The sequence below is a fragment of the Pristis pectinata genome, chromosome 5 (assembly GCF_009764475.1).
Source record: "Pristis pectinata isolate sPriPec2 chromosome 5, sPriPec2.1.pri, whole genome shotgun sequence".
Classification (NCBI taxonomy): domain Eukaryota; kingdom Metazoa; phylum Chordata; class Chondrichthyes; order Rhinopristiformes; family Pristidae; genus Pristis; species Pristis pectinata.
This window is the reverse complement of record NC_067409.1, coordinates 91,143,232-91,160,791: the sequence shown is the minus strand read 5'-3', so window position 1 is coordinate 91,160,791 and position 17,560 is coordinate 91,143,232. Positions and strand designations below refer to the sequence as shown.

At 41.0% G+C, this 17,560-nt stretch overlaps 1 protein-coding gene across 4 annotated transcripts in view; it reads left to right on the top strand.

The window, feature by feature from the left end:
- Positions 1–17,560, top strand: part of exoc2 (exocyst complex component 2) — a 222,625-nt gene that overhangs the window by 15,378 nt on the left and 189,687 nt on the right. The window contains exon 1 of one of the 4 annotated variants that reach the window (XM_052016797.1): positions 3,844–3,946. The exons of the other annotated variants lie outside the window; for them this stretch is intronic. The gene's annotated coding sequence lies outside the window, so the exon portion shown is untranslated. Of the gene's footprint in view, positions 1–3,843; positions 3,947–17,560 lie in introns of those variants that run through there. 4 annotated transcript variants of the gene reach the window in all.

Below are 17,560 nucleotides of genomic sequence, written 5' to 3'. Positions count from 1 at the left end.
CCTCCCACTCACCCACCTCCCTCGGCCTCCCACTCTCTTTCCCTCCCCCCCCATCGAACTCCCAATCTCCTCCCACTCGCTGTCCGCCTCTCTCTCTCCCACTCGCTGTCCGCCTCTCTCTCTCCCACTCGCTGTCCGCCTCTCTCTCTCCCACTCGCTGTCCGCCTCTCTCTCTCCCACTCGCTGTCCGCCTCTCTCTCTCCCACTCGCTGTCCGCCTCTCTCTCTCCCACTCGCTGTCCGCCTCTCTCTCTCCCACTCGCTGTCCGCCTCTCTCTCTCCCACTCGCTGTCCGCCTCTCTCTCTCCCACTCGCTGTCCGCCTCTCTCTCTCCCACTCGCTGTCCGCCTCTCTCTCTCCCACTCGCTGTCCGCCTCTCTCTCTCCCACTCGCTGTCCGCCTCTCTCTCTCCCACTCGCTGTCCGCCTCTCTCTCTCCCACTCGCTGTCCGCCTCTCTCTCTCCCACTCGCTGTCCGCCTCTCTCTCTCCCACTCGCTGTCCGCCTCTCTCTCTCCCACTCGCTGTCCGCCTCTCTCTCTCCCACTCGCTGTCCGCCTCTCTCTCTCCCACTCGCTGTCCGCCTCTCTCTCTCCCACTCGCTGTCCGCCTCTCTCTCTCCCACTCGCTGTCCGCCTCTCTCTCTCCCACTCGCTGTCCGCCTCTCTCTCTCCCACTCGCTGTCCGCCTCTCTCTCTCCCACTCGCTGTCCGCCTCTCTCTCTCCCACTCGCTGTCCGCCTCTCTCTCTCCTTCTCTATATCCCCATCCCTCTCACAAAAACCCCTTTCTCCAGTGCCCTGGTAAGGAGGTATACTCCAGTGGTAGGGAATGATGTGGTGCATGTTTCCTTTGTATTTAGATTTAAAATAAGTTTGGAATCCAGTAATCAGCACAGTCAGCAGTTTAAATATTTCATCAGTTTATTCACTGCTTATTCATTTCCCCATTCAACCAGCACCCTACAAATAAAATTGAAATTAATGTAGTCCTTTGGGTGGTGTTTCAATAAAAGTGGGAGCTTGGTTGTAATCTTTGTCAGAATTAAATTATACATCAGTGGTGTCAATGCTGTATGTTTAAGGAAATATGTATTAACCTATTAGCATCCAGTTTTCATTGGAAACAAGCCATTTTCACGCTGAGCTTGTGTTCCTGCTTGAAGTCTTCCTGTCACTGTTCCGTATCCACGACCCAGCCTAGGGCGTCTTTTGACGGATAGCTAGCCATTTCCTGTGGTATACACTAACACTAATTGAAAATTTGGGTGGCCTTGCTTATTTATTTTGAAGGAATGCATTGGGTTATATTTTCATGGTAGTTTCTCAGCAGTGCAGCATTTCAGTCTCCAGATCACTGAAAGCAAAAAATGGAATTATGAGGCCTAATTTGATTTAGGCATTTTATATCATTTAAACCCTTTCTGTAAATTCTCTAGCAACATAAACAACCTCTGTTTTCTTTGAGACTTGCAATGTTATTTGAATTATACTATATTTCTGAATCAACAGAGCTGTTGTGTGGGGCTTCAGTACATTACGCGTTTTGATGTGAATTTTTGAAATGTTTTATTTGAAAGAACTTGAACTCGTTGGTAAACTATGTAATGCATTCATTCATGAAAACACTTTATGTAGCCAAAGATCTAAATAACAATCTAAATAATATCAAACAATACCTAAATAGAATTTCAGTAGGCTAAGCTGAATACTTTCCCTCAAAAGTTGCCCATGATGGGAATTCACATTTATTTGTTGCTATTAAATTGGAAATCTGGTGTGCTATAGTGACATTCAACTTAGCTTTCTGTCATTATAAACAAATCATAATATTTAGAAAACATACTAGCATGAGCGGTTTGTCTTGTGAGGAAAGGTTGAGCAGGGTGGGCCTATACTCATTGGAGTTTAGAAGAACGTGAGGTGGGATTGCTAGAATGTATAAGATTCTGAGATGATTGGATAGAGTAGCTGTTGAGAGAATGTTTCCCTTACTAGGGAAATTTCACAATAAGGAGTCGCCCATTTAAGACACATAGAGGAAGAACTTCTTTTCTTTGAAATATATGAAATTCTGTTTCCCAGAGCTACCGAGGCTGAATTATTAAATATATTCAAAGCTCAGTTTTTTGGTTTATGTGAAGTCAACATGAGGAACAGGCTGGAAAGTGGAACTGACACCATGATTGGAGCAACCATGACCTGAGTGAATAGTGGAACAGGCTCATGGCCATAGACTTTACACATGCCGCAGTTCTTATGTTCTATTTTACTATACAATGGGTAGGGCAAGAAAATTCCATTTATTAACCAGGTGAGGAGCAATTTGCCTCTTTTCAGAGCTGACATTTTTATGGTTGAGGTGTTAACTGTGGAACATTCTCATTAAGATTCATTAAAATAAACTAAGACTGAATTGATGAGAAATGCTATGATGCTGGAGGAACTCAGCAGGCCAAGCAGCATCTGGGGAGAAAAGCAGTCGGTCAATGTTTCGGGTCAGGACCCTTCTTCAGGACTGATCTAGATTTCATCTAGATTCCAGCATCTGAGGTCCTTTGTTTCTCATGAATTGATGACTTTTTCCTAGTGCTCCTAGCTAAAATAGATCTCTCAACTTTGTGACTCTGCTTTGAGCAAATTGACTGCCATGCTTCCTTTATTATAACGGAAAGTGAACTTCAAAAGTGCGTAAATACCATGAACATTGCTTTTGATGTTCTGTTGGATTTCTTTTCCGCATCTTGGCACTGATCCTGTGCTGACTTTCAGTTGAAAAGTGAATGGCAATGACATAACACAAGCAACCTTTATCTGATTTAAAAACTTTGATTTATTATGCATTTATTCTTTTGAGATGCAGGCATCACTGGCAAGACCTGTATCCCCAATTACTCATGTTAAGATGGTAGTGAGCCACCTTGAACTGCTGCAGTATTTCTGTGAGGCCAGGATAGAGAGTTCCAGCACTTAGATGCCCTACAATGAAGGAATGGTGATATTTGTTGGGAATCTTAGGAGGAAGCACTTTAGCTGAATAAGACTGTAAATGCTTCAGCTTTGTTTTATCGCTCACATGCCGTGCTCTGTCATCTTTGAGAATGGGGATGCTCTTGATGCTTCTTCCTTTCGTTATTTAACTTTCTACTGCTGTTCAAGGCTAATGAGCCAGGACTACAGAGCTTTGATCTTTAATAGATGTGCTTAGATCTATCTATTGCATGCTGTTTAGCATGCACATTGTTCCTTGTTGCAGTTGATGTGGCCTGGAGAAAAAGTGGCAACAATTAACTGCTATCTTGTACAATGGCACTCCTTCCATTTTTGCTAGGTTAGCACCTTACTTCTATATACTTAACATTTGGAAAATGCACATGTATGCTCAATAGGAATGATAATTATTATATTTTTCCTTATGTTGCTATACTGAAGGTTTAGTTATGACTTTTGTGCTTTCTAGGCTATAGGCTTAAAGAAGAAATAATGGTCTAAAATGTGTTGAAAGTCTTATTACAATGGGGTTTGCTAAATTATTTCATATCTGGAAGACTAAACCTTGTATGATGTAATACAGTCACATTGGCAGATGTAGTTCACAAAACTTTGACAGTCCTCAGCTCTCTGTCAAAATTGTAATTTTTTTTTTGAATGCTTCTGAATGTTCCTGGCATTCAGAAGCATTCCAAAGCTATTAAAATCAAACAATTAAAATATGAAAACAGTTTTTTTTAAATATCCACAAGCACTTGAAAATGCTTTGTTGAATAATTCAAAGCATTAAAGCAAATGCATTTAAAGCAATTACATTAAAGAAAAACTTAGTTTTATTTTTCTTCTTCAAAGTGCAGAATCACCATTCCAATGAATAAATTCACCAATCTGCGGAAGGTTGAACCTTGAGCAAGTTCTGCAGGCAGTTTTCTCAGTATATCTGGAATCCACTGCCAGAAGGTAACAGAAAAATAGACAGAGGAGTTCCGCCAGCATATTTTGCTTTGCTTTGCTTGAGTCTCTTAAACTGGTGAAACTAAAAGCTTAGGGAAGTGTGTGGTGAATAAATGGTAACACATTTTTAGAGATATTTTCGATAATAAATATTTTGGTAGGTGATAATGATGACAAGGAATATTATTAAAATGCTCTTAATACAATGTAAACCTGAAAAATGGAGGAAGATATGGTAACAATAATCTGCAGCCAAAAATGGATGCTGGACTGCACTCTTAGTGCCTTATTTGTATCTACACATTTCATGTTAGAATTGGACATGGAACAGAGGTTAGGCAAAGTAATCAGTGATTTTAGTTTGTTCTAATTATTCTTAACATTACTCAAAAAATTCAACAAGCACTCGAATGCTTCGTGATATAACTTTCTGTAGATAGATGGGACTTTTTTTTGAATGTTCAAGGACTAGCAATGCCATGCATAGTGTGCATGAAATATACATGTGTCGTCTAAGAACATGACTAGTAATACTATTTAATTGTTTCTCTTTGCAGAGTATATTAAGTCTACAAAATAGATTCTTAGATCAATTTTATAGACTTTACCTTGTACTTCACCAATTTTTATGATGTGTTTTGCCTACATTGTAGGGTTCTCAGGATAGTAATTATTGACAATCCCTGGATAATTTAGGAGCAACAGTGCATTTCATCTGTACCATCACTTTACAGTAACTTTTCTAAAAAAAACATAGGACATTTTGGACTTCACAGTTGGCATAGGTATGATGGTTCAAATGACACCTGCGCTTTGATTCTTTGGTTCCGTTGATGACTGATAGTCACCATTACTACATTCAACTTTGTGTGTCCACAGTTGCTGTAAACCATTTGAACTTAATTCAATTATTGTATTCAATTATTCAGATCTGGTAAAGTTGCTTCAAGGTCTTGCATGTTATTCAAACAAAATTTTTATGGTGTATTATTTAGATAATTCATGGCTGTAATTTAGTATTTGATTTTTTATTAGTAATGTGACCTATTATTGCACCAAAGAGTGAAAAAAGGAACTTGATTTTTTTAATAAGCATAAAAGACTGATAATTATTTATTGAAACATTAGTTTCTTTTCATTTAAGGAAAGAGAAAGATGGGTGCCAAACAGAACAAACTGTGAATTTTGTATGCCAATTCCAATATTTTTGAAAATGTATTTAAAAGTAAAATTAAAAGAAGAAAGTAGCATATATTTTATTTGTGATAGTGTTGAATTGTTGGGATTGTACCAGTTTAAGTGTGGTTCTGTCTAAAACTAGATGTATTATATTAGAGACATAGTTGGTCTGAAATACTCACTGACACACATCAGTGAAAGGAGAGATCCTTGAGCTGATTTCATACTGGACAGTTCAGAGAATTGGGTACAGTGTGTTTCTCTGGTCTGTTAAGATTATGGGTTAAACTATTATGTTGATGCTTTCATTCTAGTAACATTTAAGGAGTTAAAATAGAAATTGGTGTAGATGTGCAAGAATTAGAAGGGTGAATGAAAATTCTTCGGTATGTTGATAATTGGTGTGTTCTTTTATAAGGGCAAATGGCTGGTTGTGATAAACGTGCTGCTGTATTTTCTATGAAGCACTGTTATGTGATGGAGCTGTTTTAACAGTTTTTTTTCAGTTGATTTGTTTTATAAAAAAATACATTTGGAATACTCAAGTTGACTACAAGGTGTAAACTCAGTCAGGAGTACATTGCTAGATTTGTTATGACCCCTACATATTTTCACTTCCAATGCAGCTTGTAGGATCAGTGCTAGCCTGTGGTTCTGATCTCACAGTTGTAAAGGTCATAGCTTTCAAAACATTTCTTAATATAGAGCAGATCCCCATGTAAGGATTTTCTGTAGGACAGCCATTTTGTTGAAGGCTAAGATAATAACATTGTACAGATTAAATTGCTAGATTTGCAGAATACTTTTGTATGTAATGTCCAGTAAATAAATATTTTATAAAGTTGATTTGAAGTGCACAGTTTGTTTATGGTAGTGAAGACTGAGAAGTATTAATTAAAAGTTCAAACGTTATGTTAATTTTATAATAGCAAGAATTGCAACTGTAGCTATTGTATAGTAAAATGTACAACATTAGGTCTTCCTGTTAAAGCAGAAGTTAACTGGAGTGTTGCTTTCCCCAAAATCAACCACTCCAAATGCAAGTTAACACTGCCACCAAAATGGATATTGGATAATTTGGTACAGAAGTTTGGGGTGAAGAGTGTTAAATTTGGAGTAAACAATAAGGTGATATTGTTGCACAATATTGAAACCAGAAAACTTTACATTAATTTTAAAAGTTTGTTGCCCTTCATCTAATTCATTTTTATTTCAAAAAATTCCCAAATCATTTTTGTCAAGAGTCAATTATTTTGAGGAAAGTGGTATTCACAAATACATTTGGATTTTCAGGCCAGTGAAGTTGTTCAGCAATTACGTCCTAATTTGGCATTAAGAACAATTACAGGCTCATTTAACAAGTGATAACATTTTTTACTTTCTTATTGGGTAAGAAAAAAATGGAAGATTATATTAATTGTTGGTTGGTATAGTAAACTTTGCAGCACCACATCCTTTGCAGTAGCAGGTTACTGCTGACATCTGCTTCTGTGTTTCTGCAACCAACTGTGCACAAATGGATGCGAGAAATTGTTGCTAGTTTTACAGAGTAATCCTAGCAATCACTGGGAGTTTTGCTATAATTTCAGCCACATGATAGAGCAGTGAAATAAAAGACAGAAAATGCTGGAAACGTTCAGCAGGTCAACCAGTATCTCTAGAAAGAGAAATGGAGTTAATGTTTCATGTTGAAGACTCTGCAATGTACACTGATGTGTTACTTCAGTGGTGAGTGTTTTCAGTACTTTTTGTTTTTATTTTATATTTTCAGTATTTGCAGTTTTTTTTATTTTGAGACCATTGAGTTGTGATTGGATAGAGAACCTCATTGATTTCCCTCATGAAACAGCAGATGTTAAGCTGACAGAAATGCAAGTGTCTGCAGATCCAGCTAGTAAAGAGCTGTGCACACAAAGCATCATTCTAACGAAGGACTTCAACCTGAACTGTTAACTCTGTTTTTCTTACTACATTTCTCTTACTACAGCTACTGCTGACCTGGTGAGTGTTTCCAGTATTTTCTGTTTTTATTATAATGGTCATCTTGACAGCTACTTACAATCTGACCCATGCCCCACTTAAACATTGCAATCGCGGCTGCAGCAGGTAGCAGATTTCAGTAAGTATTTCATTATTGAATTGCAGACATCACACACACTATATTCTTTGTTGAAGTTAAGGTGCCAAATTTCTTTCCCAAATGCCTCTCACTGATCTGCATATTGAGCTCTGTAACAGCAACACTGGCATTCAATTAGCATTACAGACTGATTGCCATTATGATCTGTGTTCTTCCTACATTTCCAAAAACAATTGATGCACGTGTGCAGACTGATTAGCAACTGGAATGTCTGTGTGTGCATTGAATTTGCACCTCTTAGTGAAGGCAGACATCGTTGAAGTAATTTGCCACTGTCTTCACTGAGGAAAAGACTATTTGAAAATCAAGACCTCAGACTGGACACAAAGCTTAACTTGGCAGCATGATCCTTCCCATATACCTCTGAGACCTGTACAATGACAGAAAGCATCTCATGGCACTGGAAAAGTAGCACCAGCAGTGGAAGGACAAGCAAACCAACAGCAGTGTCCTTTTGCAGGCCAGCACCTCGAGTATCAAGGCCCTAGTTGCACCCAGTTGGCTATTTTGAATAGGCTACTTTGAGTAGGCCACATCATTCACATACCCAGGACCTGACCCCTGAAATAGATGCTCTTTCCATGAGACAGTTTGGAACAGAGATTATCAGGCAGATGGAGTAAAAGATTCAAAGATGTGCTCAAATGAAGAAATGCAACATCCCAACTGATTCCTGGAAATCTCTGGTCCATGACTGCTCAAGGTGGAGAAGGAGTGTTTGACATGGTGTTGGGAGTATACAGAGACCCTGCATAAGTGGCAGAAAGAGAGTACCACCTCACAAACTACTCGCCAGCTCCAGTCTCATATGTGAAAGAGTTAGTGGTTCCAGCTTGGCTTCATTAGTCACCGCAGACACAAAATCGGAGTGGAAGAAAGTCATCCTCTATCACGGGACAAAGGAGGAGAAAGAGTAAGAGGAGTCATTGGCTAGGATCTTTGAGTCGTCATTGTCCACGGGGATGGTACCGGAGGATTGGAGGGTGGTGAATGTTGTTCCCTTGTTCAAAAAAGGTACCATAGAACCATACAGCACAAAACAGGCCCTTCGGCCCAGTAGGGATAGTCCAGGGAATTACAGACCAGTGAGCCTTACGTCTGTGGTAGGCAAGCTGTTGGAAAGGATTCTTAGAGTTAGGATCTATGAGCATTTAGAGAATCAAGGACTGATGAGGGACAGCCAGCATGGATTTGTGAAGGGAAGATCTTGCCTCACTAGCCTGATAGGGTTCTTCGAGGAGGTGACCAGGAAGTTTGATGAGGGTTGTGCAGTAGATGTGGTCTACATGGATCTTAGTAAGGCATTTGACAAGGTTCCGCATGGTAGGCTTCTTCAGAAGGTCAGAGGCCAAGGGATCCAGGGAGGCCTGGCTGTGTGGATTCAGAATTGGCTTGCCTGTAGAAAGCAGAGGGTTGTGGTGGAAGGAGTACATTCGGATTGGCGGGCTGTGACTAGTGGTGTCCCACAGGGATCGGTTCTGGGACCTCTACTTTTTGTGATATTTGTTAATGACTTAGATGAGGGTGTGGAAGGCTGGGTTAGCAAGTTTGCAGATGATACAAAGATTGGTGGTGCTGTGGATAGTGTGGAGGGCTGTCGAAGCTTACAGAGGGATATTGATAGGATGCAAAGCTGGGCTGACAAGTGGCAGATGGAGTTCAATCCGGAGAAGTGTGAGGTTGGTACACTTTGGAAGGACAAACTCCAAGGCGGAATACGAGGTAAATGGCAGGATTCTGGGCAGTGTAGAGGAGCAGAGGGATCTGGGGGTTCATATCCACAGATCACTGAAAGTTGCCTCGCAGGTGGATTGGGTAGTTAAGAAAGCTAATGGGATGTTAGCTTTCATATGTTGTAGGATCGAGTTTAAGAGCTGCGAAGTGATGGTGCAGCTTTACAAAGCTCTGGTTAGACCACGCTTGGAGTATTGTGTCCAGTTCTGGTTGCCTCATTATAGGAAGGATGTGGAGGCGTTGGAGAGGGTGCAGAGCAGATTTACCAGGATGCTGCCTGGATTAGAGAGTATGGATTATGAGGAGAGACTGGGGGAGCTAGGGCTTTACTCATTGGAGAGAAGGAGGATGAGGGGAGACATGATAGAAGTATACAAAATATTAAGAGGAATAGATAGAGTAGACAGCCAGCACCTCTTTCCCAGGGCACCAATGCTCAATACAAGAGGGCATGGCTTTAAGGTAATGGGTGGGAAGTTCAAAGGAGATGTCAGAGGGAGGTTTTTCACCCAGAGAGTGGTTGGTACATGGAATGCGCTGCCGGGGGGTGGTGGTGGATGCTGATACGTTGGGAAAGTTCAAGAGATTGTTAGATAAGCATATGGAGGAATTTAAGATAGAGGGATATGTGAGAGGAAGGGGTTAGATAGTCTTAGGAGTGGTTTGAAGGTCGGCACAACTTGGTGGGCCGAAGGGCCTGTATTGTGCTGTATTGTTCTATGGTTCTAAGATTTTATTGGAAATAAACAAAAACTGCAGATGCTGGAAATCTGAAAATGCTGGAAGATTTTGGTCCCCAGATAACATTTTTAATGCTGAAATAATAGAAGGTACTGATTCTAGTTTTATGACCCAAATGTTAAACAATACTAAATTTAAGAGTGTATTTTAAAAATATATCAAATTCTTACATTTAACTTCTGACATTTTTCTTGAGATACTGAAAATAAAATTGTTTTGGCAACAGCATAGGCCAGAATTGTGTTTTCAGTTCATCTTATTAGTTAGGATATTAATTAACTGATATGCAATTTAGTCAAATATCCAGAAGAAATGGAACACACATTGAGCAATGAGCTTACTATTTTAGGATTGTTTTGATTTACTAGCCTTTTCAAAAATATTAGTAAATTAACTATCCTACCAGAAGCAAAGCCTAAGTTGGGATTCCATGTTTGAATTACTATTTTAAACTCACACTAGACATTCCTTCTTTATAATCTATACTCTTTGGTTTATGCCATTATGAAGCATTCACACAGAGCACAGAATGTGAAGTAGGTACTGACTTAACAGCAATTCATTAAATTTAACACTATTTATTAATGTAGTTGTAATTTTTCCCATTATTTTGTGGGTCAGTGTTTAGCTTTCTGACTGTGAAGTGCAAGTTTTCCTAGTTTGGACATTGTTTTGCTAACGTTCCAGAATTATCCATGAGCTATGATGCAGCCAAAAGAAGAATAGAGCTTGTCTGCTCTTCCCTAAAAGTATGCCTGGGACAGTCTTCAAAACTTTGCATATTTTTTCCTTTGCTTGCATCTGCTTTTGCTAGCATTTTAGTGATTGCACTGTAGGTTTGTGCTTGAAGTTTCATTATGAAAGCATAAGTTCAATACTAAAACCCTTCTAAAGAAACAGCTTATCATTGTGAGGAATGGGGTTGTGACGCAAAGAACCTTTTCGCGTGAGGCTCACATAGCCTGGAGAGAAGGAAGACTCCCCTCAATTTGGCTTTTGTTTAGCCATGGTATGAACGAATGATTCTTTATAATAACTTGATGCATAACTCAGTTTTATCAATGTCCTTTACCTTCCTTATACGTGATGAACTTCTTGTTTCTTTAAGCTTTGCAATCTGGTTTTTTTTGTTGTAAAGAGAAATACATTTAAGTCGAAAAGTTTAATTGTAAGTGGCACCATAGTATCTCTCTTCATGTAAAATACTCAAAGATGAAACAGTCAAAGCACTAATAGAAAGCTTATTTATCATTTTTTTTAATTGATGTTAATTTGTTAAGTGCATTTGTTATCCTAGTTTCTCACAGCACATATTCTTTATTCCTGAAATATTCTGCTAAGGCAATCACTTGGGGTTGAAGTGGCTCATTCAGTACAGTCCCGTGGGTTATGAGGTGACTACTGAGATCGATGTGGGACATGGTCATAGAGTCACACCGAACAGACACAGGCCTTTTGGTCCCCCATGACCATGCAGATCATCAATAACCCATCTGCACTGATCCCATTTACCAGCATTCGGTCTGTAGTCTTCCATGCCTTTGCAATTCAAGCACTCATCTAGATACTTTATAAATGTTGTGAGAGTACCCACTTTCACTACCCACTCAGGTATTGTTTTCGAAAGTCCAACCACCCTTTGGGTGAGAAAAAATTCTTTCTCTGATCACTCTGTAGCTCCTTACCTCCTGACTCTAAACCTTTACCCTCCAGTTTTAGATAGCTCTGCTGTGGGGAAAAGTGTCCTACTGTCTATCCTACCTTGGCCCCTCAAAATTTTGTAAGCCTTAATCAGCTCCCCTCCCTATCCCCTTTGGCCATTTCTACTCCAAGAAAAACAAACACAACCTCTTCAGTCACTCTTCATGACTGAAAGGTTCCATCCCAGGGAATACTCTGGTGAATTTTGTCTGCACCCTCTCCAGTGCAATCATGTCCTTCCTGTGGTGTGGTGACAAGAAATGCACACAGCACTCTACTTATGGTCAAACTAATGTTTTGTAAAGCTGTACAATAACTTCCCAACTCACATCACCTCGCACTTATCAGGCTTAAATTCCATGCGTTATTGCTCTGTCGATTTTACCAACTGATCAATATTTTCCTATAACCTAAGACTATCTTCCTCACCTTTAAAAACACCAATAATTTTGATATCATCTACCAATTTACTGATCATACCTCCAACATTCACATCCATGTCATAAATATATATGACAAACAGTGAAGGTCACTGCTCTAATCCCTGTGGTACACCACTGGTCACAGGATTCTGATCTCAAAGCATCCTCCACCATTACCCTCTGCTTCCTATGGCCAAGCCAGTTTTGGATCCAGTTTTCCAAATTGCCTTGGATCCTATGGGCTCTAATCTTTTTGACTGGTCTGCCATGTGTGACCTGTCAAAGGCTTGACAAAAGTATATGTAAACTACATCAACTGCAGTGCCCTTGACTCATTTTGTTAATTGTTCAAAAAAATTAAAATCAGTCAGATAGGATAACCAGGGAAAATGTGATTACTAACAAAATCATGCTAACAATCTTTGATTTATCCCTGTCTTGTCAAGCGTAGATTAATTCTGTCCCTCAAGATTTTTTCCCCCAATAAATTTTCTACCATTGATATTAGACTCACTGGCCTGTAATTACCTAGCTTATCCCTGCTGACCTGCTTGAATAAAGGTACCACATTTGCTGTCCTCCTTATTTGGCACCTCACCTGTGGCCAGCAAAGATTTAAAAGTTTCTGTCAAGAGTCCCAGTAATCTCCTCCCGTCTTTCCCTTAAAGATCCTGTGATGCATCTCATCAGGTCCTGGTGATTTATCCACCTTTAAGCCTGCTAATACCTGTTTTAATGCTAACATGTTGTAGAATGAATTCTCCAGCTATAATGTCCCCTTTAGTGAATAGAGATGAAAAGTGTTTATTTAAGATCTCACTTATGTCCTCTGTCCACATTTTCCCTGGTTACCCTCCTGCCCGTCAGTGATATTTTGTGTCTCTTTGCCCTCCTGATCTCTTTTTTTTAAATATCCTCCCCCTTTACTCAGAAGGACCTTCCCTGTTTTTAATTCTGTATTAAGCTTCCTATTTTCTCATCCTGCCCTCAATATCCCTTGACATCCAGAGTTCTCTGGACCTGCTGTCATCTCATCTTACCCTTGTGGGAACACATTGGCCCTGATCTCTCTCTCTTTCACATTTAAGTTTTCCCACTTGTTGGTTGTAGACCTACCCGCAAGTGGCTACTCCCAGTCTATCTTATGATATTGAAATCAGCCTTTCCCTATTCTAGGACCTTAATTTCTAGACCATCCGTATCTCTTTCCATGACTCCCTTGAAATATAGGTGTGGTCGCTAACTTCAAAATGCTCTCCCACTGACACTTCAATTGCTTACCTGTCACATTGCCTAAGAATAGGTCCACTGCTCCCCCTTCTGTAGTCAGACAATCAATGTACTAGCTCAAGAAGCTGTTCTGGGTGTACTTGAAAAATTCTACCCCCTCTGAACCTTTCACATTAAAACGGTCCCAGTTAACATTGAGTAAATTGAAACCCCTGAATACTATAGCGCAATTGCTCTTGAATCACTCTGCAATTTGTCTACATATCTACTCTATCTCCTGCAGACTGTTAGGAGGGGTTAGTACAACCCAGAAGAGTGTTTGCCCCCTTTTTGTTCCTAAGTTCTACACGTATCCTATGATATCCACCTTAATTACTCAAGAAATGGATTCCTTAATCTATAACCACAGCTACCTCATTTGTACCTCCTCTGACCCTGCCTCCTGTAAAGATGTCATTGCTTTTTCTCAATTTCTCCAATCCATCTGTTCTCAAAATGAGGCCTTCTGCTCTAGAGCTACTGAAATGTGTCTGTTCCAGAAATGTGGCTTCCCCTCTGCCACACTTGATGGAGCCTTCACACATACTTTCTCTATGTCCTGCATGTCTATTCTGACAGCCCCCCACCCCTCCCCAGACAGAACAACAAGAGTTCTCTTGGTCCTCACCTTTAATCCACCAGCCTCCACGTCCAACACATCATCCTTTGCTGGCTCCAACATGATTCCAACACCAGTCACATTTTTTCCCCTCTTTCCTCCCACCCCCCAGCCCACTCCTTCTTTCCACAGGGATCGCTCTCTTCGGAACTCCCTTGTCCACACATCAGTCCCCGCCCACCCCTCCCCATCTCCTGGCACATTCCCATGCAACTGAACAAGGTGTAACACTTGTCCCTTCGTCAACCCCTCACCCACCCCACCACCATCCAGGGACCTAAACAGCCCTTCCAGGTGAGGCGGAGGTTCACCTGCACCTCTTCCAACCTGGTCTGCTGCATTCAGTGTTCACGATGTAGCCTTTTCTACACTGATGAAACCAAGCCTAGACTCAGCAACTGTTTTTCAGGGCACTTACACTCTGTCTGCAACTGCCTCTTGAGCTTCTAGTTGCATGTCATTTTAACTCTCCTTCCCATTCCTACACTGACCAATCTGTCTTCGACCTTCTCCATCGCTACAAAGAAGCCAAATGTAGATTTGAAGAACAACATCTCATATTGTACTTGAATAGCTTACAACCCAATGGAATGAACATTGAGTTTTTGAATATCAGGTAATTACATCCCCTGGTGTGCTCCTCCTCCTAGTTGTCCACCTAGTTTTCTTCTCCCTTTGTTCATCCTTTCCATCCCCCCCCCCCCCCCCCCAACCTGGTTCCATCTGCCCATCATCCCCTCCCTATCTGGTTCTATCTATCACCTACTACCTACTACCATTCTGGTTTAGCGGGAGAAGCTACAGAGTGGTAGTAGATGGTTATCTCTTTGACTGGAGGCTTGTGTCTAGTGGTGTGCTGCAGGGATCAGTGCTGGGTCTGTTGGGTTTATCATCTATATTAATGACTTTGATGGTAACATGGTAAACTGGATCAGCAAATTTGCAGATGACACTAAGATTGGGGACGTAGTGGACAGCGAGGAAGGCTATCGAAGCTTGCAGCGTGATCTTGACCAGCTAGGTAAATGGGCTGAAAAATGGCAGATGGAATTTAATGCAGACAAGTGTGAGGTGTTGCACTTTGGGAGGACAAACCAGGGTAAGATTTACACAGTGAATGGTAGGGCTCTGAGGTGTGCGGTAGGGCAAAAGGACCTGAGAATACAGATCCATAGTTCCTTGAAAGTGGCGTCACAGGTAGATAGGGTCATAGAGCTTTTGGTACTTTAGCCTTCATAAATCAGAGCATTGAGTATAGGAGTTGGGATGTTATGTTGAAGTTGTACAAGGCGTTGGTGAGGATCAATTTAGAGTATTGTGTGCTGTTCTGGTCACCTACCTACAGGAAAGATATCAATATGCTTGAAAGAGTGCAGAGAAAATTTACAAGGATGTTGCTGAGATTTGAGGACCTGAGTTATGGGGAAAGGTTGAATAGGTTAGGACTTTATTCCCTGGAGCCCAGGAGAATGAGGGGAGATCTTCTAGAGGTATACAAAATTATGTGGGGTATAGATAGGCTGAATCCATGCAGGCTTTTCCCCTAAGGTTGGGTAAGACTAAAACTAGAGGACTTAGGTTTAGGGTGAAAGGTGAAATATTTAAGGGAATCTGAGGGGAATCTTCTTCACTCAGAGGGTGGTGTGAGTATGAAACGAGCTGCCAGTGGAAGTGTTGGATGCGGGTTCAATTGTAACATTTAAGAGAGGTTTGGATAGGTACATGGATAGGAGGGGTTTGGAGGGATATTCTCCGGGTGCAGGTAGATGGGACTAGGCAGAAGATCAGGTTGCGTGGACTAGATGGGCTGAAGGGCCTGTTTCTGTGCTGTAGTACTTTATGACTCTATGACCTGCCAATCTCTCTCCCACCCCTTTCATCCTGCTATATACTGGCAATCTTTCCTGTTCCCTCTCAGTCTGGATGCAGGGTCTCAACCTGAAACATTGATTTACACCTTTTGTCTGCACAGATGCTGCTTGACCCACTGAGTTCTTCCAGTGTTTCTTTTGCAAAACCAGCTCCTCTTTTACATCTCTGTCACGCCTGAAAATTCTATACCCTCGAATATTGAATTGCCAGTCCTGCCCTTCTTTCAACATGTCTCTGTGATAGCAACAATGTCATACGCCCATACATTGATCAACACTCTAATTTCATCTGCTTTGCTAGTCAAATTCTTTGCATTAAGATAGATGTAATTTAGCCTTTGTATTCCTCCCATATACCTTATCACACTGATGTTTGCTCTGTCTACCTGACTGATTTAGTGTCCCTTCAATATTTGACTGTATCACCTCCAGAACTGTACATCTATTCTGTGTCACATCCCCTGCTAAATTAGTTTAAACCCGACTCAGCAGCACTAGCAAACATTCCCACGGGTATGTTAGTCCTATTTCAGTTCAAGTGCAACCCGTCTAGCTTGTACATGTCCACCTTCCCCAGAAACAGAAATCTAAGTCCTTTCCTTCTGCATGTCCTTTAGCTATACATTCACCAGACATATTGTCCTGTTCCTATCTTCAGTAGTGCATAGCACTGGAAGTAATTCAGAGATTATAATGTTAATCCTGCTCTTTAATCTATGATTTATCTCTCTAAATTCACCAGTCTTTTTACCTATATTGTTAATAGTACCAATGTGGACCACAACCTCCAGCTGCTTACCCTTCCCTTTTAGAATTTCCTGCAGCCACTCAGAGACATCTTTGATCCTGGCATCAGGGAGGCATCATATCATTTGGGAATCTTATCTGTGGCCACAGAAACGCCTGTCTGCTCCCTTGCAATTGAGTCCCCTATCAATTTAGTTCTGTTAATCTTTTTTTCTTCCCCTGATGTGTCGTAGAGCTAACCGTGGTGCCAGAAGCTTGGCTATCACTGCTTTCCACTGAGCAGCTATGCTCCCCAACAATATCTAATGCAGTATATCTGTTGGAGAGGGGATTGGCCACTGAGGACTCCCGCTCTTCGTGTTTGCACCTTATGTTCCGTCTGATGGTCACCCATTACATTTCAGCCTGTGCAGCCAATAAATGTGGGGTGACCAGCTCACTAAAAGTGGGACCCACAATGTCCTCAGCATCGTGAATTCTCTGTGGTGAATCCATCCACAACTCCAGCTGCATTGGGAGCTACAGTGGTATATGCTTCATAGCAAACAGTCACCAGGGACACTGTCTTGAGGAGCATACCTCAGGGTCAAGTTCTCCTGCTGTGGATGACCCTTGAGTTACCGTACTTCTCTAAATTAAAGGGAATAATGAATTACAATTGTGGATTTGTTCCAGTCTAACTGCTGTCTACTGCAATCTAAAGTCCTGATCTTTTACTTGTACTTAAAGAATTAAAACAGTAGAGAAATGTAGAAATACCCACTTGTTGCCACTCATCATTCCAAAGCCCATTCACTCACTGAAACCTGTACTCTGAGACTGTTGCACTTGGGGATCCCTTCTGTTTAATGAGATGGGCAGCTGGGTGGTTTGGGAGATGATGAACTACTTCAGCCATTTATTCCAAATTCTTGTGTGCTCCTGATCAATAGACTTGGTTCTCAATGGCACTTTGAATGTTTCTTTTCCACCTTAAATGGTCATGGACCATGGATTCCCATTAGTCTGTGGCACATTAACATTTTCCAGGTGATTGTCAATTACATCATCGATGTCTGCTTTCATTGAGAGATTGCTCCTGAATTATGGGAAATAGTCTACTTTATTGTCAGGGAGCAGTGCAGGGAGGCAGATTGACAGAGGAAGCTTGTTTTACGGATATTAAATGTAAGGCCCTTTCTTTCATAGATAACTTTG